Here is a 27985-nt window from a genome sequence, read left to right on the forward strand (position 1 = left end):
GTTCAGATGCCAATGCACTGTGTGAATACTAATATTTTTAATAAGCCAGTTATCACAAGCTCGTGTGAGCCTACCATTGCCCTCTTTGACTCTACCCAATCTCTGATTTGTCACTTTTCCCAAGAATGTAGGGATTCCTTTGCAACTTGCTGTATTGGGGGGAAAAATGCTGTTATGGACTGCATGCTTGGGTCCACCCAAAATTCATATGTTGAAACCCTAACCACCAATGGGATGGTATTAAAAGGTGGTGCTTTTGGTAGGTAATTAAGGTTAGATTAGGTCATGAGCTGGGACCCTCCTAATGAGATTAGTGCCCTTATATAAAGAAGAGACAAAAAGGCACATACCAGAAAGGCTAACTAAAGATATAACCAGGAAGAGCGCCCTCACCAAGAGCCTGACCATCTGGCACCCTGATCTTGGACTTCCAGCCTTTGGAGTGTAAGAAATAAACTTCTGTTGCTTAAGTCATCCACTATATAACTTTCTGGGATAGCATTTTAACTAAGACACGTGCCGTTCTAAAATGATCACATAATGAAGGATGGGGCAGGAAACTAAGATACACAATGATCTTTGCAGGATGCCTGGGTGACTCAGCGGTTGAGCGTCTGTCTTTGGCTCAGGGCATTATCCTCAGGTCTGGGATCGAGTCCCGCATCAGGCTCCTTGCGGGGAGCCTCCTTCTCCCTCTGCCTTGTCTCTGCCTCTGGGTCTCTAATGAATAAAATAAATAAAATCTTTTAAAAAATGATCTTTGCAATGAAGGTGTAAATGATTAGATAAATCGTTGGTAGAATGGCTGTAGACTTAAAGTCACCCAAGTTATTAAATTCACCCTATTTATCCTGCATATAATGTAACAGGGGCTTTTGATGTTCTCTATGTGGTTCAGGGGAGCAAAGATTCAGTCACTACTCAGGCCCAAGTACCTGGTGGAAAGATATTGGACTTTTGAGTCAGACCACGTCAGAATCGGAGCTCTACTTCTTACTATGAGGACTTAAGCAAGCTTCTTAGCCACCAGAAGCCACATCTTCCTCAACTGTAAAATGGGACTTCTAGTCAGGTTGTTTCAGCATTACTGAGACAATGAACATTTAGCAAAGTGCTCAATAATTGAAGCTGTAAGAGTCAATACCTGAATAAGGCCCTTGATGATCTTAAGATCAAGTAATAAGGAGTTTCTGCAGCAGAGAAAAAGCCCAATACACTTTACCTAATGCATTGTGCTGCATGAAGAGTGAAAAAGGGGAGCATTAGAAAGCAGCCCTGCCTTCATGTGGCTTTCTGTCTAATCAGGGGAGCCAAAGGGAAAACACCTGTATGAAATAACAATAGGACAACACTCAACAGCAAAACAAAATACAAAACTGCAGATGCAGACTATGCATGTGAAGATAGTTTGGAAGAGAGAGTGGGTTTTGAAAGCTAGGATAATGCCCTCTAAAACACAGACCCTGGGATCCCTGGATGGCTCAGCCATTTACTGCCTGCCTTCGGCTCAGGGCCTGATCCTGGAGTCCCAGGATTGAGTCCCACATTAGGCTCCCTGCATGGAGCCTGCCTCTCTCTCTGCCTGTGTCTCTGCCTCTCTCTCTCTGTGTGTCTCTCATGAATAAATAAATAAAATCTTTAAAAAAAATAAAAATAAAAAATAAAACACAGAGTTTGCAATGGCAGAGATGCTGTCACTTTTGTCCATTGCTGTATCTCCAGCAACCAGACCACTGCCTGGCTCTTTGTGCGTGGTTGAGAAATACCTACCGAGTTAACTGATGAACAAATTGTTTGAATAAGTAGTAGAAAAACACCAAACTAGGAATAGAAGGACCTAGGTTTGGATCCTAACCTCCCTGAACCTCAGTTGCCTTATCTGTAAAATGGGTATATAATCCCTACCAACTATATAGGGTTGTCATACAGATAAATAATACATTTGTGTGAAAGGTAAGTATAATGTAGTAAAATGTAGCTGTAAGAAGGAACTAGAACCTTAAGGATGGTTACAAATTTGGACAAGTGGTAAGAAGCAATTTTAATGATGCATTTATCCATATGTTCCTTAACTTGGGCTCTAAGACCAGTAAGGGTGTCCATGGAATAACAGGATAGAAGGCTGTTTTTCTTTCCCGCCATGGTAACCAATGGCACATACTCCACTGCTGTTAACAAGATCAATAAACTTGCCACATTCAGAAATCGACAATTAACCCCTTTTACAACACTTAAAGTCACAGGCCTCTCTATTTTATATGGCCAAGCAGGCTGCTGAGCACATGGTTTTTATTATTGCTCCCCCCCCCCCACTGCAAAAAAAAAAACCCCTACTACTAATAATTTAACACCTTATAGAACCTGTCCCTCTCTTAATGATTTTGCAGGGAAGCTCTGTGCACTGCAGCTGTCTTTGCAAGGGCCACCTCTAGGTCCATGCTGCTTGGGGGGACCATATTATCTTTAGTCCTGCTTACCTTTCTAAATGTTTTATGGTTTACAGCTGCGGTGAAAAGCATTTTGGGGTCGGCAGAGATTTATTCCCCTTTTTAATGTTTTTACTAGGCTGAATAAACACATTCTCGGGGAATGAAACCTCTGGTCATGTTGGGAATATGGAAACCCGGGCTCTACTCCGTAATGGCAGCTCTTTCGTGACTGACGCTTGCTTATAACAACGAGTGCCATTGTTGTCTCTGAATGGGACTGTGGTCAGGAGCCCTCAGAGGGTTCCACAGCACCCACCCCACAAGCCACTCTGTCACAACCCTACCTGAAATCGCCTACCTCTTTGCAGGATCCCATTAACACCTGTAGAAAAATGCTGCATTTTAAGGGCTCTGGAGAGTCTGGAAGGTTGAGAATGTATAACTGACACTGTTTTTGGTGCTCTTACCTCCAGCATGTGCTCATTTAAATATTTTTGGCAAATGAGTTTTGATAAAATGAGTCTTTCTCCCAAATTCAAACGAACCCTTAATTTTTATGAGGTTTGTAAAACATCAGCATAATGATTTCTTAAAAAGGAAAAAAAAATATTTCCTCGAGCTTGCTCATTCCGTTGTTCTTGGCTAAGACTGCTCATAGAATTACCAGTATGCTATGAGAAAGATTATTCATATAGTGATTTGGAGCTGGGTAGAATCAGAAATTATTATAAATCTCTTCACAAGACATTCCTGCAAGCTTTGCCAGCCCTGGAATAAAACGGGCTTGGAAGCCAACAGGCAGCACCTGTATAACCCACTATGAGGCAAAAGCTGGCCTATCATTAGACCTTATCAAGAGGTTTCCAAGTGGTGCTTCAAAGTCAGGAGAATAAAGCACTTTGTCTTGTTGAGGACTCTGGGGGTAATTAGCAAGCATGTCACACTTGCAGACATATCACTAGTCGCATTGGAGAAACTGACATGCCTGGCTCATTTCTTTGCTTCCCAGTGGTTTTCTCGTCACAAGATCAATGGAAGAGCCCTTCCGTGAAATGACTCCTAGAGCCACATCTGGCCAATACCAATGAGAGTTGCCATGGATCCTGCCTTTCTGGTGATTTCAGGCTACTGTTCTGGGCTCTGCTTTGCTCTAAATGTACAGTCATGTTCCTAAGTCATGTACCTAAGATATCACCGATAATATCGCAGATATTATTACTGAATATATTCTGATATTATTCTCAGTTATTAAAAGAATGTACAGTCATGTTCCTAAGTCATATACCTAAGATATCACCAGTTTGTAGATATTATTATTGAATATATTCTGATATTATTCTTAGTTATTAAAAAATAATTCTCAGTTATTGAAACAGTTATTCCAATAGGAAAAATACTTGGGAGCTAGGCACTTTCCTGCTCAGTAATAGGGATTTTTTTTTTTTTCCTGTAGGAATGTCAATTCTACAGTTTTCCTTGGGACGCCTGGGTGGCTCAGCGGTTGAGCATCTGCCTTTGGCTCAGGGCATGATCCCACAATCCCAAGATTGAGACCCACATCGGGCACCCTTCATGGAACCTGCTTCTCCCTCTGTCTCTGTCTCTGCCTCTCTCTCTCTGTCTCTCATAAATAAATAAATAATTTTAAAAAATAAAGTTTTCCCTTATAGCTGTAAGACCTGAGAGGCCAGGATGGAGCTATTAAGCCTAAACACTGTGCAAATCCTGTGCAAAGACTCTGGTTATATGGAGCTTTTGCTCAAGAGCACCAACATTTCTTTTCTGATCATATCAGCTCTGCCATAGAGCATGGTGATTCTTGGTTATTATCATCTTTATCATTCATTGTTATTATATGATATATCATATCATATAATATGTTATGTTATGATTATATGATAAATATAATTTTCCTTTTCTTGATCATTATAATAGTAGACTGCATAATGCCAGTCCATATCTCTGAACACTCAGATTGTATCTGAGCTGGGAAACTCTGTAAGAGTACTATCAGTACTGACCTGTCCTTTCTTGCCAGTTAGTCACAGTCCTCTGGACTAGTGCCTTTAGGGAGATCCAACTTCATGCATTTAAGGCAAGAATTTCCTTCACCCCATTACATTTCTTAAGGGACAACATAGCGTGCACACCAGAGATTTCTGGCCTTCTTCTCTCTTTAAACATTTTTCCCAACTCATTCCATTAATCTCAGAGGTTGTCTTTGTCATTGTTATAATTGTAAGATATACTGTGTATGCAATTCCTCATCCTCACCCATTATTCTCATCCATCTCTGTCATTCCAGCCATGTTCTCTTTCTTCCCTCCAAGTTCCAGAGAAGAGATTTTTCCCCTTACTATTGAAATCTAACCCCTCTACCTGGCCTCTGCAGCTTTTTTCTTCCCACTGCCTCCAGGATTTTAATCCCACATTTTTTTTCTCTTTAACATCTTCAAAGACCGCTTCCAGATATTCTCTCTCTCTCTCTCTCTCTCTCTCTCTCTCTCTCACACACACACACACACACACACACACACACAGTCTTACTTCTCATTATCCCAATTTCCCTTTCTAATCCTGGTAAAACATTTTAAACATGATCTACATCATTCCCTCCAGCAATTTCCCACTGTGTTGCTTCTTGATTACTGGAAATTTGGCACCTTTTGCCATACTTTCTCTGAAATGATCTCCTGATGCCCAGCCACCATTTCACTCTTTAAATGCAAGATCTTAGGCTCCACTCAGATTTTCCTCAGACATCTTACCTGCTCCTAAGAAATTCTCTTCCTCCTCCTCCATGGTTTCTTTGATCTTGTGCTTTCCTGGTTTTCCTATCTGTCCATGATATTTTTCCTCTCTTTCACCTGTACCCCTCACAGTTATGCGTGTCACTTAAGGCTCAAACCTTGTTCCTCCCTTTTCCCCTATGATTATGCTGTTAGGGAGGCCCTTGTGATTCAGTTCTCTCTCAATCCTGACTGTCTTCAAGACCCATACATAATTCCCACATAATTCCATTTAGATATGCAACCATCACCTGTATTAGTTCCAGCCCTCGGGAAGCAGATGCTAAGATGGGAGTTAAAAGGACAAGAGGTTTATTGTGGGTAGCTTTTATGGATGAAAAGAGGGGCAAGACTGAAGCAGGCAAGGAGAGGTTTCAGACTGCCATCTGAGATCAGAGAAGGGGAAGGAAGAAGGATTGGGAAGGAGAAGCATCAGACCCAAGTGCTGCTCTGAAAGTCTGGGCCAGCCCAGAGGGGAGCCTCAGGTCAATGACTGCCTATCAGAGGAGGCAACATGGGACAGAGAAGCTCAGCTCTATTACTCCTTCTGAGCTTAGTTACTGGTTGATTGAGAGCTGCCCAGGAAGTGTGATCCTGGCTTGTGTGCTCTGGCAGATGCCCAAGCTCCTGCAGCTAGAAGCTCTCTCTTCAAAGGAAATCTCAAACACAATCCATACGAAACTAAGTTTAACTTTTCTTTTCTCCTCTCCCACCATCTATGCTTTCCTCTCAAATTATCTCATCTCTGCCTTTGATATCAGCATCCTTCCATCTTCCAAGCTAAGATATCTCCAAGTAATCTTTGCTTTTTCCAACACCCTTATCTCTTATATCCAACTTGTGGCTCTTAGATTCTTTTCAGTTTTCTCAACCCCTCTCTCTTCTCAATATCACTGTTCTAATCCATCTAGATAACTGTCTCATACTGATTGCTGCCAAACACTTAGATCCTTCCCTGGCTCAGCTTCCTCACCTATTCTATATGTGTTGTGGTTCCCTAGGATTCAGTCCTGGACTCTTGTCTCCTCTCATGCTACAGGCTTGTCCTAGATGATCTTATCCAGTAATTGACCTCTACTGAAATACCTATGACTCCAAAATTTTCATCTCCAGCCCCATTTCTGTCTAGAGCTCTAAATCAGTGTTTCTCAAACTCCAGTGTTATACACTTTTAAAGAGAAAAAATGTATTGTATATCTCAGTGTTAAATTATTTTATGTATCAACTCAAAACTAAGCATAAACTTTTGGTAATAGTTTGGTTTCCTTTCAGACTTTTTCCTACAGTTATTTCACATAGTTGAGATAATATTATATGGATATAGGGGTGTGTGTGTGTGTCTGTTGTGTCTTGCTTCTTATTTTTGATGTTAGAACACAATCATTTTCTTAGTCAATAAAACTCTTCATGAACAATATTTTTTGATGGGCACATATTTCATTCTGTGGATGTCATAATTAGTGTTTTATAATGATGTCTAATGTTAAATAATAAAGCAGTAAATAACTTTGTACATAAAGTTTTGTTTGAATTTTTTTACAGTATTTTCTTCAGGGACGCCTGAGTGGCTCAGTAGTTGAGCATCTACCTGCCTTTGGCTCAGGGTGTGATCCTGTCTTGATCCCAGAATCAAGTCCCACATTGGGCTCCCCACGGGGAGCCTGCTTACCCCTCTGCCTGTGTCTGCCTCTCTCTCTGTGTCTCTCATGAATAAATAAAATCTTAAGAAAAAAAAAAAGAGTACTTTCTCTGCATAGATTTCTAGAAATGGAAAGGTAGATGTTTTCATTTCAGAGATGAGAAAACCTAGGTTCTAGGAGTTTGAATGATTTTCCTGAGGCCACTTAGCCTATAAACGGTGAGATGAAAAGGGAAATCTCATCCCTGGGCTATTTCTATTGGGACAGGCTACTCATAATGGGTCATGAAGGGATGCTGTCTTAGGATTCTTTAGGGGGTAGAAGATCTGGAAACTAGCAAGGGCTAATTTATGATCTAATTCCCTGAAAACTTCAGCCTGATTTGGGATCAGAGGTACAAGGATCCCATGAGTTCCATGGGATCTTTCAGAGGGTCAGAAGATTAGGTAGGTATAACCTAGTCAGGCACTATTTTCTCAGTGTTCATTTGTGCTGAAATCACATTTGCATTAGTACCACTGTCTTGGTTTTGTCCTTGCTTGAAAAGGCTGCAGGGGACCTTCATGGTGGAGCTCTAATACCCAGTCTTTAAATACTGTATGAGCTTACTCAAAATCAAACAAATGGCATCACATAGTTGTATTTGTATCTTGTCCTTCATCCACACCCTTGGCCTAGAGCTGCTGCAGATAGGAGATATCTGATGCTGTGACTCTGAAAGCCATGGCATCCCTGCCTTTATCTTGGGAGAGATCTGGTTCTATTTAGACCCCAACCAAGAAGTGACTCTTCCTGCCAAAGGGAGTCAAAAATGTCCTGCTTATTGCTACAGCATGAACCAAGGGATGGGCAAAAAGTGTAGAACACTCAGGCATGCAATAACTCTCAAATTAGACAATCAAAGTAGCCATCTAGGGTTTTACAGAATGTGTTGATAGTAGCTGATTTAGAAGAAAGACTTAAAAATAGAACAAGAGGGATGTCTGGGTGGCTCAGTGGTTGAGCATCTGCCTTCGGCTCAGGTCATGATCTTGGAGTCCTGGGATCGAGTCCCTGTGGGGAGCCTACTTCTCCCTCTGCCTATATCTCTGCCTCTCTCTCTGTGTCTCTCATGAATAAGTAAGTAAAATCTTAAAAGAAAAAAAAAAAGGATTTCTCAACCTTATCATTATTGACATTTGGAGCTGGATAATTCTTTGTTATGGAGGCTGTCCTGAGCACTGTAGTGGTTGAGCAGCATCCCTGCCCTCTACTCACCAGATGCCAGTAGCCCCCTGCTCTAGTCATGACAATCAAAACTGTCTCTAGACATTGTCAAATGTCCTCTGAGGGTCAGAATCATCCCTTCTGAAAACCACTGAGTCAGACTAATAGATTCCAAAAAAGAAAGCAGTCCATCCCAATGCAGGAGGCAAATGAAAAGAAGGTGACTTGAATGGAATACGAACAAAATGTCTTATAAAAGGAGGACTCCAAAGTAGAGAAGAATCAAAGGTCTTCTTTAGCCACCCAGCTAAGGGTCTTCTTCAGGTCTGTAATGAAATGGGATAGGCATAAAAAGAGAAAGAAGCCCTTTCTATAGTGAATATAGGTTTTATAGACACATCCTGTGTGCTAATTAGATAACATCATGTGTATAGTCCATAGACTAGAGCATGGCTTCTTCACAAAACTCCTCCTGCAATTAATAAAAATTCCAAAGTCGTTCCTACAGTTATTGAACTGCATAAACCTGACTGAACATTATAATCAAAATCAAGGACTACCTTGATTTGATATCAAATAATCAAAAAGCAGGGATACCTACAAGAATGCTGAGACCAGTCTCCCCCTACTTTGCTGCTCCCTATGTTATGCAACCATAAGATCTTAGTATTAAAAGGCTCTAATAAACCATCTGATTCGGCTTATCAAGTTGCCGGCATAGCGTCCTTGACAGATGATTGAAACCCTTTGCAAGGCAGATTATCCCATGTTGGGTAGCACTACTTATATGTTTTTATGTTGGGGACTAGAACCAGCCTCCTAGTAATGACCACTTGGTGGACCTGGTGCAGCACATTGAAGCATCATGGACTAAGTCCACTCCCTTGTTGAGAAGTCTGAAGGTAGATCCTGAAGTCACCTAATAAAGTCTTATCTTCATCATCTTTTCTCCACTCATATCAACCGTTCCCAGTACATTGAACTGTTTCTCACATGCCATCACCTTCACTCTCTTCTCCCCTCTTTGAACATTCTTTCCTCAGGACCCAAAGGGGTGTCATGAGCACCTCACAATTGCCCTCAACACTGATTCCAAACTTTCAAGGCCCTAAAATGCTCCATCATCTCTCACTTTCCTTGGAAGACTTGTCTTTGATCTCACAGACAGGGGGCAACAGGCGATACAACTCTCAAGATCATATCTTTTCCTTCTGCCTCTTCCTGTGTAGGTCCCCCTTACAACCTCTTTTCTTATGAACTTACTTATGTCTTTAGGTCTCTTTATCTTTATCTTTCCTCCAATCTGGAGAAGCTGAAGACCTGTCTCCACCAATCATTCTTTCTGTTCTGCATTTTTAGTTTTCCCCTCTCATTGCCCTTTCTCAAGCTTACCTTTACCTATATGTGTTGGCTTTCCATCTCAAAAGCCAGAATTTTCATGGTCATCCGTCCTTCTGCCTAAAGTTCTACAGTACTGAATCTGCTTCCTCTACATCTCAGCTCTGCTAAGAGTCATCTGTATTTGAAAGCTTATCTCATTTATTCTCACTTCACTGCAATCAGCATCCTCACCCAGCATACTCTCTATATGCTCCCTTTGCACCACAAATACCAGGGAATCTGCAAGTCTCCAAAGAGACCATTTTGTTTTCTATGCCTGGAATGGCATAGAATGGAATGATCCACCCACTGTGTGCAGTTTGCAAACCCCTATTCTTTTTTTAAGACCCTGAGATGCCATGTCCTTTGCATGGCCTTCCCTAGAGAGGTAGGAAGCCAATCAAATCATCAGAATGATCAGTTTTTTAGTTGTGTTTCAAGAATTAAATGAGGTGATCTATGCCAAGTGCTTAGCACAGTGAATAGCACAGAATAAGTGCCTGACAAATTATGGCTATTATGATTATTAGCTCCTTCAGCAGGCTCTATTTCCTTTTCTCTAGGTGTCTCTCACTGTCTCCAGGATATTATACGGTGCTTGTCAAAGCAGGTGACAACTTCTTCACCAGTCCACAAGATTCTAAGGACAGGGATGCCATTTTTTCATCCATATGTCCCCCAAATTAAGCATCATACTTAATAGGAACTCAATAACTGATGAATGAGTGAAGGACAATTCATTTGCATGAGCAAGGCAATTATTAGGTCTTGTACTTAATAAGGATATACTGGTTCCATGCTGATGGTTCTGCCCTTTTCAGCAATGATATCACATTTCAAACCTCCAATTTACCTCTATGAAATCTGGGATGAATTAGAATGCCAAAGGGGGGGAAGGCAATGTTCCCTGAGACTGGTTCCCCAGTGGGGAGAATTCCTGTGCCAGATCTTGGGCGCTGAGTGAACCCTTAGCTCTGGTTGGCGCTCTCTGTCCTTGGTAGGCCAAAGTTGCCCTAAACAGCCAGCCTCTCTGGGTTCAACTATGGGCCAGCCACTGAAGGTGGAACAAAGCGGCATTGATGCCACTATTCACAAAGCAGGCCCTTGGGCAACGATCAGAGGACTTGCCTGTCAGTTTCTCCCTTCCCAGACATAGAGCTCTGCTCTTCTCTGCCCTCGGGAACTGGGCTAGTGTCAGCTATCCAGGTACAGGAAGAAAAGGTATGGTATGCCGGGTGTGAAAGCACTCAGAAGAATGTTGTCTGGTAGCTACAAAATGGAGATGAATTTAGTGGATGTTTCATTCTGATGAGTGTTGATAATTATTTCATTTAAGTAACCAACACGAGTCAGGGCCAAGGAGCTGTCCTCCAACATTTTCACCACCAGGGAAGCATTTTTAAATTTTATATCTCCTTGCCCCCAAGGACCCATGCTTTAAATACTTTTGTCTAATATATAAATTTGCAGGTTTTTTTAAAATCTTTTTAATTTTTTAAATATATATATTTTTTTAATTTATGATAGTCACAGAGAGAGAGAGAGAGAGAGGCAGAAACACAGGCAGAGGGAGAAGCAGGCTCCATGCACCGGGAGCGCGACGTGGGACTTGATCCCGGGTCTCCAGGATCGCGCCCTGGGCCAAAGACAGGCGCTAAACCGCTGCGCCACCCAGGGATCCCAAATTTGCAGTTTTTTTTTTTTCCCAAATTTGCAGTTTTTATGAGAAAACATTTACACACTGAACCCTTACTGTATGACAGGTACTTTGCTTCTGTACTATGTGCTTTGTATATTGTATCTTTTATTCCTTATAATAACCCTGTGAGGAGAGTATATTATTTCTTTTTAAAATTTTTTTGTGTAGGGGATTCCTGGGTGGCTCAGCAGTTTGGCGCCCACCTTTGGCCCAAGGCGTGATCCTGGAGACCTAGGATCGAGTCCCATGTTGGGCTCCTTGCGTGAACAAAATCTTTTAAAAAATTGTTATTTAAATGAGGAGAGTATATTAATTCTATTTAATAAATGAGGAAAATGAGTGAGGCTAACTTGTTCGGGATCACACATCTTATAAATGACCTTGTTAGTAGTCAACCAGCTTGTCCAAAGTCATATGGCTTTTCAAATGATTTCAACTAAGTAAGCTAATTAAGTAAAAGAGTAATTGTTCTCCTTACTGTTACTTTTTAAAAAAAGATTTTATTTATTTATTCATGAAAAACACAGAGAAAGAGAGGCAGAGACATAGGCAGAGGGAGAAGCAGGCTCCCTCCAGGGAGTCTGATACGGGATTCAATCCCAGGACCCCAGGATCATGACCTGAGCCAAAGGCAGAGGCTTAACTAACTGAGCCACCCAGGGTGCCCCCCATTATTGTTATTAAAACAATAACTATTTTGTAAAATATAAAATTTATTTTAAAAATTGCCAATTAAAGCCTTCAATTAGCATGAGATCGCAAATGTTTTTTTTCACTTAATCTAATTCAAGTTTGTTGCTCTAGTTGTGGTGTTTTTAAAAACTAATAGTAATATACAGTTACCAATAGGACTGTTGAAATTTTATAAACAGTTCACGGGCTTCTATTCTATTACTCACTCCAAGTGTCCAGGGAGGCTGAGACTTCCAGGAAAGACCACTGTCTAAGGTACTGGGCTTTGCTGTTTATCCTTTGAAAACTACTTCTCAATGTACTGAATAAATGCTGAATGCCATTTTTGTTCTTGGTGATTTTTTTCTAAACTTAGGCGAGATTCTGTTCATCAGGAAGGCATGCAAGGTCTTCCCTTTGACCTGAATGCTTATCTAGAGAAAACACAATTTTAGGATTTCCTCAAGCTGTCGCTCTGATCCCTAAAGGTACAGATCATAAAGATTTCAAAGGATCCTTAGGACCTAGAGAAGAAAGGAAAATCTCACCTTTGCCCTTAGTTTTGTGTGTCCCTCAGCCAAGAGATGTGCCCTCACCCCCAACCCCCAGCTTACTGGTGACTCCAGGTGTACGCAGGAGGGTCCAATTTCAAAGTACTCTAGGACCTAAACAAGGGCTTGAGGCTTTCATTTGTAATAAGAAAGACAGCCCAAAATTGTCTGCAAAATCCTTCCTACTCCAAGAAAGAAGATTCAGAAAGAACAGGGAATGAGTTCCAGCGAAAAGGTACTGGGATTCCTTTCGCTTCGTCAGCAAGAACAGCAGGGAGACTGAGCTGACAGACCCACGATAAAACCACTCGAAGGAGGAAGCACAGAATATCACACCAGAGGGAAGTCACTGATCATGATCAGTGAATGATCAAAGATCATGACAATCCTATCTTCCGATGGCTGTCCGTCGAATTGGCAAAATCCACTATTTGGCAAAGGTCTTCACTAACTTGGGTGTCACTTTCTGGAAAGCTGTGGGCAGAATCACAAGCTGAGCTCAAAGAAACAGTGTTTCGAGACCCAAGCCCTTACCAAGAGCCTTGCTATAGAGGTGTGAACTGCAGCATTATTTATAAATGTTGAGAAATTGGGGGGTGGGGGGAAGACGAGTTGCTAAATGATAGTTTCAGTCAGGAGAACACAGACATTGGTAACAAGAGGCAGAGATTCTGTTACTATATAGAAAATATCTAAGATACAATATTAAGTGGAAATGGAAGATGGAAGCTATTGTACAGATGAAGCACTGCAATCATATAGAAAGTGCATGGGGGAAAGGGTCGAAGGGCATTGACAACATTTATTGTGAGTGTATTATGTGCCAGGTGCTCTATAAAGTATGAATTATTTCATTTAAGCCCTACCAAAAAATTCTGATAAGGAAGCTTCTATTCCATAAAGATAAATAAGAAAACCGAAGCTGAGGGTGGCTCAGTAGTTGACCATCTGCCTTTGACTCAGGTCATGATCCTGGGGTCCTGGGATCAAGTCCCGTATCAGGCTCCCCATAGGGAGTCTGCTTCTCCCTCTATGTCTCTGCCTCTCTCTCTGTGTCCCTCATGAATAAATACATAAAATCTTTTTTTTTTAAAGGAAATCACGGTTGTGTTGTAGGTAATAGAGTTACGTTTACATTCTTTTTAAAAATCTCTTCTCCACATGTTCTGCAGTGTGATTATATATTAAATTCAAAACATTTTAAGATGCATATTAAAAAATTAGAATTTGTAACCTTTAAGAATGTTCAGATAATATACTCAGATCTCATTGGACAGTGAATTTGAGCTGATAAGGCTTATTGTTCCATTAAGCACAGGAATGAAAATGTTACCCCAAATCAGATGCAGTAAACTGTTTTGAGCTCTGGTTATTGGGAGGATTAATGAGATAAGGCATGTCAGGTGCTCAGCACAGTGCCTGGGGGACCCTAGTAAGGACTCAACAGATATTATCTACTCTTAGTGCCAAGTGCCAGGTATTGCCTGAGTGCTCCTCACAAACACCCCAAATCTTTAGCTATTGTTATCTGTATTTTGCAGATAAGAAGATTGAGATTCAGAGAGATTAAGTAACTCATCCATTGTAACTCAGTTGTAAAATGGTACAGCCAAGTTCAGTGGCCTTTTCCCCTTCATCGAACCATTTTCACTCCAGCACAGGTGAAACACACATGGTGGCATATACTTTCCTAAACTTGTAGCACCATCTGGGGTGGATTTCCCCCACCTGTACATCAGCTCACACTAGTGAACTATCCAGGTAAGCTCAAACTTTTCTTTGTTTCTTTTCTTTTCTTTCTTTCTTTTTTTTTTAAGCTCAAACTTTTCATTCTGGGATTCCAAGTCCTTTGGTATCTGCCCTGATTACATATATGTCAAAAATCCACTTTCCATTTTTTATGCACACAGGATCCTCCTTGTTACTGAGGTCCCCCGTGCCTCCTGCAGAGCACTGCATTCCCTCAGTATCACTACGCCTCTCCATCCTTTACCACCCAGTTTAAGTCCAACCTCTGCCAGGAAGCCTACCCACTCACATCAATTTCTCCCTCTCCTGGCTTCCCACAGAACATATTCTCTATGTCATTTAATTATACACTGTATCATTTATTTAATCCTTTAGTTAACGTCTCTAAGACTCGATACTCTAAGGTTATTGGTTTCTAAGAGCAAAGGCAATTTAATATATGTTTCTTTTCTACCTCTTCAGAGTGCCTAGTATAGCACAAGTTCCTCTCATATTTGAAATAATCAGGATTCTTAGTTGCAAATGACAGGAAACCTAACTTTACCTGGGAGAAGCTAAAAACAACAACTAAGCAGGGGTGGGGGGTAGGGGGAATCGGTGTTTATAGGCTCATGTAATTGACAGGTCCTGTGGCTTGGGCCATGATTGGATTCTCAAATACACTAGTGGAGCTGGGTTGGTCATAGGGTCATCCCAAAGTGTGTTGGGCCAGCCTTACCCAGACCAAGAGGGGAGAAAAGGCAGTTCTCCCCCAGAGGAAAAGCAAGCTGCTCTTGTCAAAAGAAGGATGAATAGATCCTGGACAGGCAAGAACAACAGATGTCCCTGACTTTATTGAATCAGATTCCTTGGCATTTATTTAATACCACTACTACTAAGTGTTCTTCACTGGTCAGGCACCAGACTGTAACCCCATTAGGAACTGCCAGGCAGCAACAGAGCTTTTATTAACCTGATCTCAACTGAAGTGAGCCAGGCCTGGGGGCAGAGCTACAAAGGAGAGCTTACAAATCTCTGACACAGCATTTTAATACCACAGGGGATTTTTTTCCTTTCCCACAAATTGTGTTAACCCTTTGGGAACAGGGGGGCAACCCAGCATAGAGCTCATTAGTGGCTTTCCTTCAGAGCTCTTCAAAGAGGTCCTGTCAATTGCCAATGTGATTTTTCTTAATATTGTGCAGGCGGCAGGCTAATCCATCTTCAAATGATCTAATTGCATCTAACTTTCTCTTAAGAAACACTGCGTGGAGTTGCAAAGTCTTAATTGTGGGGTGTATGCTGAATGTCTCCAAGATTACAGAGCCAAGCACTCAGACCAAAGCTGGGGAATTTCCAGTGGAAACTTTCGGGGGAAGGAAATGGAAGGTGGCTAGTGGCAGACTGGGAAGCCTCATTGGATCCAGTGCTCTTAAAATTAAAGAAGCGCCTCAACCTACTACTTAGGGATTTCCACTGGGTGTTCGTGGAGGCTCTGTTTGTGCCACCAAAGATTCACATTTCCATCCATGATGGAGGTGATGGGTAAAATGAAGGGTCACGTGGAGGGGAAGGGGCAGGCAGACAAGTTGCTGGGTGCTTCTGATGAGCTGGGTGAGAATAAGGACCCCAAGTGGGCAATATTTTCTAAGAGGTTTCCCTGGTCTTTCCACTCTCTTAGCCAACTAACACCTTGCAAAGGGCCTAATGAAATAAAACATTTACATCAAGGAGGTAAGCTAATGGAAGTAAGGGTGGGTCAGAGAGGGGAGGATTAGGGGGGCGAGGGGGAGCTCCAGGAACCACACTGCTTCCCATGTTGGTGGGAGAGGGCACACACAAGCAGGTCATGTGAATGCAAAAAAAAAAAAGTCTCTTTAACGGAGTGTTTCCTTCAAACCTTGTTATATTATTTATGGTGTTTATTCCTCACAACTACTCTGGCAGGGTGCAGAGGGGTCCAGTTGTTTTCTGAGCGTGCGTGAGGGAGAGCCGAGGCTCCCAGCTGAGGTGTCTGCAGCAGCTGGTGCCTGGAAGAGCTGGGATCCAGACTTCTGACTCCAGGGTGGACACCATTTGCTGAGCCCCTCCCTCAGACACACCAGGAGGGTACCGGCGGCCGAGTCAGGGTCACGTGCAGGCTGTCCCCCTCCCCAGGTTGCTGGCCTGTGTAGGTACAGATAACACATCTCTCCCATTCCCTGGCAGGCCTGGGGGGAACTATCATTTTTTACTAGGATGAAGTCATTTATTGAACAATAACATGGTTTCTGTCAACATCAGGCCTTTAGGCCTTTGTTCTGTCCTCCCCCACAAACATATTTATATTGGCCTCAGCTAACAATATCCCACTTTCCAATTGCATTTGCAATCCCTTATGTCTCATCTAGTCCCCAGTACGCAGGAAGTCAGGCCATAAAGGAACTGGCGGTAAACCTAAGGCACTTTATTAATTCCACTTTCAAGTCCCTCATGACAGTGAGAACTGGGAGGGCTTATTCAGGCTCCTGCACCAGGGCCCTGCTTTCTTGGACATTGGCCCATATTCTCCTCTTAATCTAGGGTTCCCAAAGGAGTCTCTACAGGCCATTTATGTACAATCACTCTGGAAGAAGAAGCCACAGAAAGCAGACCCCTAATAAGAGGAATAATAGCAAACTTCCATTGAGGGCTTGTTATGTGCCAGGCACCGTGTGCTAAGTGAATTACACACATTATCACACTTAATCTTCACAATCCTTTGAGTAGATGCTATGATTACCCACATTTTTACAGAAGAGAAAACCTCACTGGTTCTTCTACAGCCCCAGAAGTTTCTCTGCTCTAAACCAGGCAGCAATAGTATATTCTGGTACTCACTTATTGAAGGTTTGGATAGTAATCAAGTGCCCTCTTTGCACCAGGGGTGGAGGACATGAAGTACAAATGTGTCAAGAGATTAGAAGAAGGAAATTCCTTTCAGGTAGGCTCTGCTAGCTAAAAAAGGGAAAGAACAGGGGTGCCTGGGTGGCTCGGTTAGTTGAGCACCTGACTCTTGGTTTTGGCTCAAGTCATATCTTGGTTCATGGTATCGAGTCACCAGCCCTCAGGCTCCATGCTCAGTGTGGAGTCTGCTTCAGACTCTCTCCCTCTCCCTGACTCCTCCCTAAAATAAATAAATAAAACATTTTAAAAATAATAAAAAGGGGGGAAAACACCTTCTTTATTGGCTATCCCCTCTTCTCTTAGAATATGGCCAATTACCTCATCCCACACAACTCTACTTCTCCATTGCCTGCTGAAGGCCAAGGCCAAGCATTCTAGTTGACTAGAAAGTGGTAGATTTATTCTCTCTTTATCCCATGAGAATCAGAGACATATCCATGTCTCTCTCTGTGTAGTTCCCACTCATCCCTGATGACAGAGAAGTCCAGATGAAGATGGAACCCATAATATGCTTTCTCAAAAAGCCTCAGAGGTTTGTGAGTGTGTGCATGGGGGTGTGTAGCTCTGTCCTAGGCTCTCTGAGTCATTTTCTCATTTGATTTCAATTATTGTTTACTTTTATTTAAGATATTCATTTTTTAAAAGATTTTATTTATTTACTCATGAGAGACACAGATAGAGAGAGGCAGAGACACAAACAGAGGAGAAGCAGGCTCCATGCAGGAAGCCCGATGTGGGACTTGATCCTGGGACTCCAGGATCATGCCCTGGGTCAAAGGCAGGTGCCAAACCACTGAGCCATCCAGGGATCCCCTATTTAAGATATTCTTCATACCAGCCTCCTCTCCCGTCCATTTTAGAACTTCTCACATCTTTTTTTTTTTTTTAAAGATTTTTATTTATTCATTCATGAGAGATAGAAGCAGAGACAGACATAGGCAGAGGGAGAAGAAGGCTCCCTGTGGGGAGCCCGATGTGGGACTTGATCCCAGGACCCTGTGATCACGACCTGAACCAGAGGCAGATGCTTAAGCACTGAGCCACCTAGGCATCCACTTCTTACTTCCTTATAACTCTCCTAACCCACTCTAGCCCAAGTCACCAAACCACCCATTTTCTGTGTCTGGACTTTACAACAGCATCCTTCTACTAGTCTGGCAGCCTCCATACCTGCTCCATCCTCCACACAGCTGCCAGAGTGCTCTTCTGATTGTAAGTTAGAACATCGCACTCCTTCAGCTAAAACGCTCCCATGGCTTCCATTGCTCTTAGAATGAGTCCACAAGGCACTGCAGCATTTGGCTTTTGCTTACCTCTCCAAACTCATGTCATACCTCCCAGCTCTCACTCACCCATCTTCAGCCACATTGGCCTCCTTTCCATTCCACAATTGTGTCAAAGTCTTTTGGACTTCAGGTTTTTTACTCTTGCTGTTCTCTTACCTAAAACAGTCTTCACCCAGCTCTTAACAAGACTGTCTTATTCCATTCCACAGATGTTGGCTCAAATGTCAGCTTCTTGGGGGGGGAGATCTTTGCTCACCAAGCTGTTAAAGCAACTCCTTTCCTACACCCAGACAATTACACCTCACCCAATCTTCTTCCTATTTATCTGTTTCTTTGTTTATTGCCTACTTCTATTACTAGAACCAGGTTCCACGAGGACAAAGAACATGCCTGGTATCATTCACCGATATATTTTTGAAGCCTTGGCCTGGTACTTAATGGTTGTTCAATTCATATTTATTGAATTAGAAAATAAATAGTTCAATATAAGCAAATGAACCTTCCCAAGGACTTCTGAAGTGGACATTTTAGGTTATTCTCATTGTGTAGCTCAAGAAACTGAAGCTCAAAGGCAGGGCCAGGATTCAAACCCAGGTTTGCACAGCTCCTATGCCAGGCCTCTTGTTACTATTCCAGAAAGTAACTCAAGGTCATCAAAACACAAGAAAGATGCATACTACAACATGGATGAACCTTGAAAGCATTACGCTAAGTGAGAGAGACCAAACACTAAAGACTCCTTTGTACATGATTCCATTTCTATGAAATGTCCAGAATAGGCAAATCCATTGAGAGAGAGAACAGATTAGTGGTTGCCAGGGGCAGGGGGCAGGCAGAGATAAGGAGTGACTCCTTCCTGGGTCCAGGGTTTCCTTTTGGAATGACGAAAGTATTTGGCATCTAGATTGTGGTGCCAGTCCCACAACATTGTGAATGACCACATGCCACTGAAATGTATACTTTAAAACAGGTTAAATGGTACATTTCACATGTATGTATATTTTACCACGGTAATAGCAGTGACAAGAAAAGGCAGAGATCCCCAGGACAGGCAGGTATCCATAGCCATTTGGAGGCCAAGACAGGCAACCTCTCAAAGCCCTGGTGCCCTGGCCCCTCTGCTGTGCTGGCTGCAGACATGGGAACAGTGCTGCCTCCTCTCAGCACCCTGACCCTCTGCAGGATCTGCCTGCAGGATCTGCTGGCATGGTGGACTGTTGCAAAATTAACCCTAATCTAAAAGAATAACATTTCACTTTGCAATGTGGTGGTGTTTCTCTTTGCAATTTACCCTTTCTCTTTAATCAGGGCAATTCCCCCAAACACTCATGCATATATATATTTTTAACAAGAGGAAACGTAGCCTGCCGAATGCAGCTTTGAAATCCCATCCAGCTGCTCCTGTTTTTTTGAATTTCTATTTTTAGCTCTAAACAGAAAAATGATTCAAACAAATACTATTCTGGAGAAGATTGAGTTCTGTAGTGTTTTTGCCATGGAGAGTCTCTCTGGAACAGAAGTGAGGAAGGAGATGGTGGGGATCGGGGTGGAGCTGTTGGCTGGAAGATGCCTAACAGCTCCTTCCAGTCCCAAATCCAGGACCTCACCCATTTCCCCAGTTTGTTTGTTTATTCATTTTTTCTTTAATATTTTATTTATTTATTCGAGAGAGAGAGAGAGAGAGAGAGAGGCAGAGACACAGGCAGAGGGAGAAGCAGTCTCCATGCAGGGAGCCTGATGTGGGACTTGATCCCAGGACTCCAGGATCACACCCTGGGCTGAAGGTGGCACTAAACCACTGAGCCATCCAGGGATCACCCCCATTTCCCCAGTTTAACAGAAAGCTTCTCCTTTTGCCTCCAAACATCAAGTCTCCCTGTGCTCTCACCACAGAGTGCTTTTCTAGGGTTAGAAATCCCAACTTCTTGATTTTTTTTTGCTGAATTCAATTAAATCGCCTGAGCAACCCTAGGGGTATTGAGCTTTTCAGGACGGCTTAGAATAAAGCCATAGTTGGATACACACTGCCTTTTGCCAGGGAAAGTGGTCACCAGGGTGGAGTGGGCTCACCAAGAGGCCATGGCTGCCTGAAGACTAGGTCACTGATAAATGAATGAGCAAATGGCACATCATTCATTCAATCGGTACTTCAACAAAGGCCTACTAAGTGCCAGTTACTGTTCTAAGCCCATGATTTTAATTTTCATTTTAATCGAACAAACTGAATTTCAGCTCCTACTGTGCTAATGCACTGGGGACAAAGAGTGAACAAGATGCACAAGATTGCCGCTGCCACTTGGTGATCCCTCCAGATTCTGGAGTTGTACTGTCCTCTATGGGAGCCACAAAACAGGTATGACTAGTGAACAGCTGAAATGGGGCTAGTGTTATTGAGAAAATGAAATATGAATTTTATTTAGTTTTAATTAATTTAAGTTAAAAACTGAAGCAATGTGGAATAAGTTTGTTACACACAACTTTCTTGTTTTGGTAGAACTTCATTTTAATTTCACTGCTGCATCACATAAGATTTTAGTCTTTTAGGGATGCCTGGATGGCTCAGTGGTTTAGTGCCCACCTTCAGCCCAGGGTGTGATCTTAGAGTCTGGGGATCGAGTCCCGTGTCAGGCTTCCTGCATGGAGCCTGCTTCTCCCTCTGCCTGTGTCTCTGCCTCTCTCTCTGTGTCTCTCATGAATAAATAAATAAAATCTTTTAAAAAAATTTTTATTCTTTTACAATTCTCCATGTATTAAGCGAGTGCCTTGTTTCAAAATTACATATTACTATATCAGGAACCTAGAAGGTGTTTACAGACTGATTCAGTTCAAATGATTTTTTTTCTATACAGCATATTAGAATATTAGAATGTGCTCATTTGAATGTCTTATGCAGACAGCATACATTATGGTAAAACTGACATAAATCATAGTGTGTAATTAAATTGAAATACTATAATTTTCATCATAATGCAGTTAATTCATTTTTCTATGTATCAGTATGAAAAAATTTTAGGTTTATAATGAAAGCATACTGGGATGCCTGGGTGGCTCAGCGGTTGAGCGCCTGCTTCGGCCCAGGGCGTGAACCTGGAGTCCTGGGATTGAGTCCCACGTCAGCTTCCTTGCATGGAGCCTGCTTCTCCCTCTGCCTGTGTCTCTGCCTCTGTCTCTCTCTGTGTCTCTCATGAATAAATAAATAAATTTAAAAAAAATAAATAAAATGAAAGCATACTATTGATGCAGAACTGAGTGGAGATTTGGAGGACAGCACTATGCCCAGAACAGTAATGGGAAGAAGAATCTGGAATAAGATAGGCCACAAAATTCACAATGAATGTCAATTGGGCAGAGCCAAAGAAGTTGTTTGTGTGTGTTAAAAAAGAATAAAGATAATAAGATAGATAACAAAAAAAAATTAGATAGATAACATAAGGAGGCATTTTCAGTAAATACTATATAGTGATTTTGATTTTAAAAAAGGTCCCTTTTAACAGGCAAAAGAATCAATGAAATTAGCTATCTAAAATCAGAATTAAATGTCCTAACAAACCTTTCTTTTACACAAATTTAACAGAATCTGAGCTTGTAACTTTGGCATGTATAAAGCCACTTTTAGAAGGAGAGATGGCAAAAAAAAAATTATTTTACCTATGGATAGCCTATAGAATGTAAAACCTTTCTAATAAAATCAAAGATCAATTGACTCATAATTTAAAAACTTGCAGGTACTTTCCTTTTGAGTTAGATGAGCCAAGAGATAAAAGAGAAACTGGCCAATTAATATTTTAGGTACATTTTACCTTAAATGACTTCCAAACTGACACACAAAAAAGCCAATTTGCAGCCTATGAAATTGAACTCCAAAGGGCACCTGGGTGGCTCAGTCAGTTAAGAGTCTGCTTTCAGATGAGGTCATGATCCTGGGGTCCTGGGATTGAGCCCTGCATCGGGCTCCCTGTTTGGCAGGGAGTCTGGTTCTCTCTCTCTCTCTCTCTCTCTCTCTCTCTCTCTGCCCCTCCTTCCTACTTTTCTCTCTGTCCTTCTCAAATAAATAAATAAAATCTTTAAAAAAAAACCTGAACTCCTAAAGTAGTTTTTAAAAAATCTCTTACGGGGCAGCCCTGGTGGCTTAGCGGTTTAGTGCCGCCTTCAGCCCAGGCCTTGATCCTGGAGGCCTGGGATCGAGTCCCGCGTTGTGCTCCCTGCATGGAGCCTGCTTCTCCCTCTTGCCTGTGTCTCTGCCTCTCTCTCTCTCTCTCTGTCTCTAATAAATAAATAAAAAATCTTAAAAAAAAACTCTTATAGCTGTCAAAGAATTTCAGTCAGATATAAAAAAAATTAGTTTCTGTCATGATGGTACTATAGCTGTTAGGTCAAAAATCTAGATTTAGTGGAATCTTAAAATGAGATTGCTGGTTTCTTCATTGCTTTTTTCTACTGTATGACATATACTGAAAATATCTTATGCTCAGTTTTCTGAAGTAGACTCTGAAGAGCATCTTGGATACAGTTGTTAAAACTTTCATATATGCATGCAAATGGAATCATTGCCAGTTTATAGAAATGTTGAAAGGAATCAAAGGCAATGAATTTAATGATCTTGTGTTCTTTGCCAGTACTTGTTGATTGAATTGTGGAAGAGTTTTGCAATGATTTACTTTGCTGTTAACTCCAATTCAAGATTTTCTTTGAAACTGAAAGGATGCTTGCCAAATTCTCAATAATCAAAGACAAAAAATGGCAATATGATTTACATTTTCTCACCAATACCACACTGGATATAAATAAGCTAAACTTGCAGCTCCAAGAAAAGGAAAAGCTTATTGTAACCTAACTAGAAAGGTATGAGAATTTAAGTTGTAACTGAGCTTTTCATAATACAAACCAAGAATCATAGCTTTTACACACTTAGCATGAATAAGTATGCAAGAGATTTTAATTGTAACTGGCAGAGTGTTGTAAATTGCAAAACCTGCAGAAAAAAATTTGAAGAAGGCTTTGTTGGTATTGATAAATTTAGTGCTGTTTTTGAATTTATGCAATATACAGCTGAGTTAATGTGAATATTGAGTTGATAAAAGATTTAGTAAATTTACATAATGTGGGTAAACATAGTTTAAAAACTGATATGTTTTTTGCAAAGTCAAATCCATTCTTCTGAGAAAGATGAACTGGTTTTGGAATGTGGATGTGAATAATATCAAAGAAAAATAATTTCTTGGTCAATTCGGTTATTGGAAAACTGAGTAATTTGGAACAATTTGGGAATGGAAATTTGTTTTTAATTGTTCATTTTATAAAGCATAAGTATAGATCAAGTATTTCAAATGAAAATTTATTATCCAAATTAGGATGTGCTGTAAATACAACAGACATACTAAATTTTGAAGACTTCAATAAAAAGAATCTATCTCAATATCTTTTATACTTTATACTGACTTCATGTTGAAATTATAATATTTTGGATGTAGTCAAGTAAAAAAATAGGTATTAAAATTAATTTCAGGGAAGCCCCGGTGGCTCAGCGGTATAGCGCCACCTTCAGCCCAGGGCCTGATCCTGGAGACCCGGGATGGAGTCCCATGTGGGGCTCCCTGCATGGAGCCTGCTTCTCCCTCTGCCTGTGTCTCTGCCTCTCTCTCTCTCTCTCTCTCTCTCCCTGTGTCTCTCGTGAATAAATAAATAAAATCTTTAAAAAAAATAAAATTAATTTCACTTGTTTCTTTTAACTTGTTTCTTTTTTTAATGTGACTACTAATAAGTCTTTTTTTAATAAAAAAAAATTGTATTTACTTAGAAGTATTCAGAATGTCAACAAAACAGCTGCACCTTTTTTTTTTTTTTGCAATTACAGAGTGGTATTCAGTTAACAGAACAACAATTATTTTGTAGAAGCTGCATCAGAGACAACTGAAGATGAAAAACTACCATCCTCATATATAACTAATTTGTGCTGTGCACCAACAAGAACCTGCTTTAAATTTCCATGCCAATTTACACCCCCCATACTGTACCAGGCAAGGTTAGTGACTATTGAAAATACCACCAGGACAGGGCTATCTAGTAGTGTAGATAGTGTAGTAACTATACAAAAAAAGACACTGTACAGTTTAAAAACAAATCTTACACAGCCTTACATTTCAATTCTTTTCTTTAAAAGGAGTGAGTTGGATAAAGGGGGGTTAAATGCTTTACAGACAAGAAAAAAAACTACGCTAGAACCAACTTATTCATCATCATCATCTTCTTCTTCACCTTCTTCATCTTCTTCCTTCTCCTCATCCTCCTCATCTTCTTCATCTTCCACCTCTTCCTTCTTTTTCTTGCTCTTTTCAGCCTTAATAACTCCCCTTTTTGCCACATCAGGCTTTCCTTTCACTCGGTATGCAGCAATATCCTTTTCATATTTTTCCTTCAGCTTAAAAGCCTTCTTTTCATAAGGCTGCTTGTCATCTGTAGCAGTGTTATTCCACATCTCTCCCAATTTCTTTGCAACATCACCAATGGATAGGCTGGGATATTCTCCTTTGATTTTTGGGCGATACTCAGAACCAAACAAGGAAAAGACTGAGGGAGGCCTCTTGGGTGCATTGGGATCCTGACCTTCTTTTTTGTTTCCCCTTTAGGGGGGATGTAAGTTTTCATTTCTCTTTCATAACGGGCCTTGTCCGCCTTAGCCACGTCTTCAAATTTTCCTTTCTCTTTAGTAGACATGGTCTTTCACCTTTCTGAGGACTTCTTAGAAAACTCTGAGAAGTTAACTGAAGCATCTGGGTGCTTCTTCTTGTGCTCCTCTTGGCAAGTTTGCACAAAGAATGCATATGATGACATTTTGCCTCTTGGCTTCTTAGGATCTCTTTTGCCCATGTTTAATTATTTTCCTCAGCGAGGCAAAGAGTCGCCCAGAGCCTGTCTGGTTCTTACTTGCCCCGGCACTGCCTCTATGTAGCTCAATGTACTGCAATGGCTGTTGACTACTACTAAGTTTAAAATTACTTATATGACTTGCATTGTTTCTAATAGGCAACGCTGTTCTGGAGACCCCGATAAATATCACAGCACCCACCATATTATATTCTAATGGCCTTTAGAAAAAGTTAGGGTTCCATGGAAGCACATAGAACATCTACCCAGCCTAGTCTTAGAATAATTAGCAGAGGGCACGGACATTGGATGTCAGCCACAAAAATACTAGACCATCTGCTAAAGTAAGAGATGTTTTTAATGACAGAGCCATGATACCTTTTCCATTATTTATAGAATACTTCCCATCCCAATGGCAAGTATTTGCATTTGGGTTACTTCACTGTCCAAGTTCTAGGAGTAGGTTCCTGACTTACACATTAAGCAAGGGCAAGAGGGTTGAATAGCATGGGTTAATCTCAGCTGACCTACATTGACCCCAGACTAATCTGCAGAGCCACCAGCTATTGGCAATCACTATGGAATGTATTTACTAAAGATAAATGATGTTGCATGAGTTGGTTAAGTCTGAATGTATCAGCTTGAAGCATTATTTGGTAGCCCTAATTGGATCTATAATTTACACCTGGTTTCAGTGGAGTCATGTCACATTAGGTGGAATGTGCCTATGTGACTGACCAGCTCATTATGAGACCTCCACTAGGACCTGACTAGACTTCTTGGTACCCAGATGCTTCACATGCATGCCAGTAGAGGTTCAAGACCTGCAGACAAAGGGTGTCCAGTGCGACCCACTTATCAGGGGGAAAATGCTTGCATCTGAGGTCTCTGGATTCTTTGTATTGGCATACTTGCCTCTTGCTGTTGCTGTGCTGTATCCCTTACCAGTAATAAAACTGCCCCATAAGGATAAACTGTTTGAATGCTGTGAGTCCTTTTAGCAATCAAACACAAAGTATCACTCATGTGTAACTCATGTAAGAGTTCATCAATTGATTGCCTTCTCAAGAGAGGAGGCAACAAATCAGACTGGCTAAAGCTTGAGCCCTGGAGTCTACCTGCCTGGGCTGAGATTGAGGCTTCATCCTTTGCTAGCTGAGTGTCCTTAAGTGAGTGCATTGACGGCACACACAACTCCCCCCCCCCCCCCCCCCCCCCCCCCCCCCCGCATTTATGTTGAGAACTAACCCCCAACATGATAGTATTAGGAGGTGGGGCCTTTGAGAGGTAATTAGGTCATGAGGGTGGAGCCTTCAGAAATGGGATTAATGCCCTTATAAAAGGGAGCCAGAGAGCTTCCTTACTTGACCATGTAAGCATAGAGCAAGAAGATGGTTTACAACCTGGAAAAAGGCTCTCACAGGAATGCACCCAGATCCCAAACTTCCAGCCTCCAGAACAATAAGAAATAAAGAATACAGTAGCCATGCACTCTACGGTACTTTGTTACTGCAGCCCAAACTAAGTGACTTACTTAATCTGTACAATGGGAAATTAATAGTATCTACCTCGAAGGATTCAATGAGCTCATCCTATTCAAGGTTTTACAAAGATATCTGGCACAGAACAGCATTTAGTGTTAAACACTTAACAAATTCTATCTTTAAAGTCTCAAGAAGCAAATTTCTGCAAGTTTTCTGTCCTTGTTTTTAAGCCCCAGGAGTTCATTAATATTGAGGTCTAGACTCAGAGCACCCCTCTACACAATTAAAAAGAACTTGTGATAAGAAAGAGCACAGGGATGATAATTTATCAACTTTTCCATTTTTCTAGACAGGAAACTAAAACACCAGGCTACCTTACCAAAACTATTGTATGCTATAAGATCAAAAAACATTAAAAAAAAGTTCTGAAAACTATAAATAGTTATATGAATGTAAGAGATCATATTCTTGTACCTTTTTGTAACTTCTCTTGGGAATTTCACCCTTTTTATAACTTCTCTTGGGAATTTCACCCTCTTCAAAGCTGTGCCCATTCACTTAGGCAAGATGACCATCATGTCCACCCCTTTAGTCCTGACTTCTGTCCTAGGTCCCAGTTCTAAAACCCAAATTGTCCACTGGATGGTTCTACCTGAGACTAGGCAGGAACAGCAACACTGAATATACTATTTTTAACTTATGGTTTCCTCCTAGCCTGCATACTTTCCAATGGCATGGGAATCAGTGTGGGGTATTGACACTGTTGCTAGGCCCGTTTGCACTCAGATTCATTCCTTGCCCTCTCCATGCTCAGGAGCCACAAGGCAGGTGACTTGTACAAGCTCAATTCTCAGACTTCCGGCATCAAGTAGCTTCTTGTAGAGTTCCCCTATTGGAAGGCACTGGCAGTATTTTGGAAGTGGAGGGGAAGGGAAAAACCAAGTTGTTTCCCCTCACCTTCTTTCTGCCTAGGGTGATCAGTAGGAATGGCTTCTCATGCTCCAGTGCCCACAGAATGGGTTTGCTATCATCCCAACCTCCAAAGATGACCCCTACCCTTGGGCTCTGGTCAAACCACCTGTTCTTTTTATCCTTCCAATCTAGGCATAGCTGTGCCTTCTATTTGTTGCTGATCTTTTGAGTAGAATCACCAACCTTTGAGCACAGTCAAGAAGATTCATAACATTTCACTGTGTTTGTTATAAGATCTGTTTGTTTCTCTTAGAAAGCTTTATGGGTATACAAATCAGTAATGAACCTGTATTCAAGTCATACATGCACACCAGTGTCCTTATTTTCCCATCAGCCTTCAGGGTCTGTCAGTCAGGCATC

General features: G+C 41.4%; 1 protein-coding gene and 1 pseudogene across 1 annotated transcript in view; both read right to left on the minus strand.

Moving 5' to 3' along the window:
* The window catches only part of ROR1 (receptor tyrosine kinase like orphan receptor 1), a 183606-nt gene that overhangs the window by 92442 nt on the left and 63179 nt on the right, over window positions 1-27985 (minus strand). The window lies entirely within an intron of this gene.
* On the minus strand, window positions 24414-25285 carry LOC121500814 (annotated as a pseudogene).

The sequence above is a fragment of the Vulpes lagopus genome, chromosome 10 (genome assembly GCF_018345385.1).
Source record: "Vulpes lagopus strain Blue_001 chromosome 10, ASM1834538v1, whole genome shotgun sequence".
Lineage (NCBI taxonomy): Eukaryota > Metazoa > Chordata > Mammalia > Carnivora > Canidae > Vulpes > Vulpes lagopus.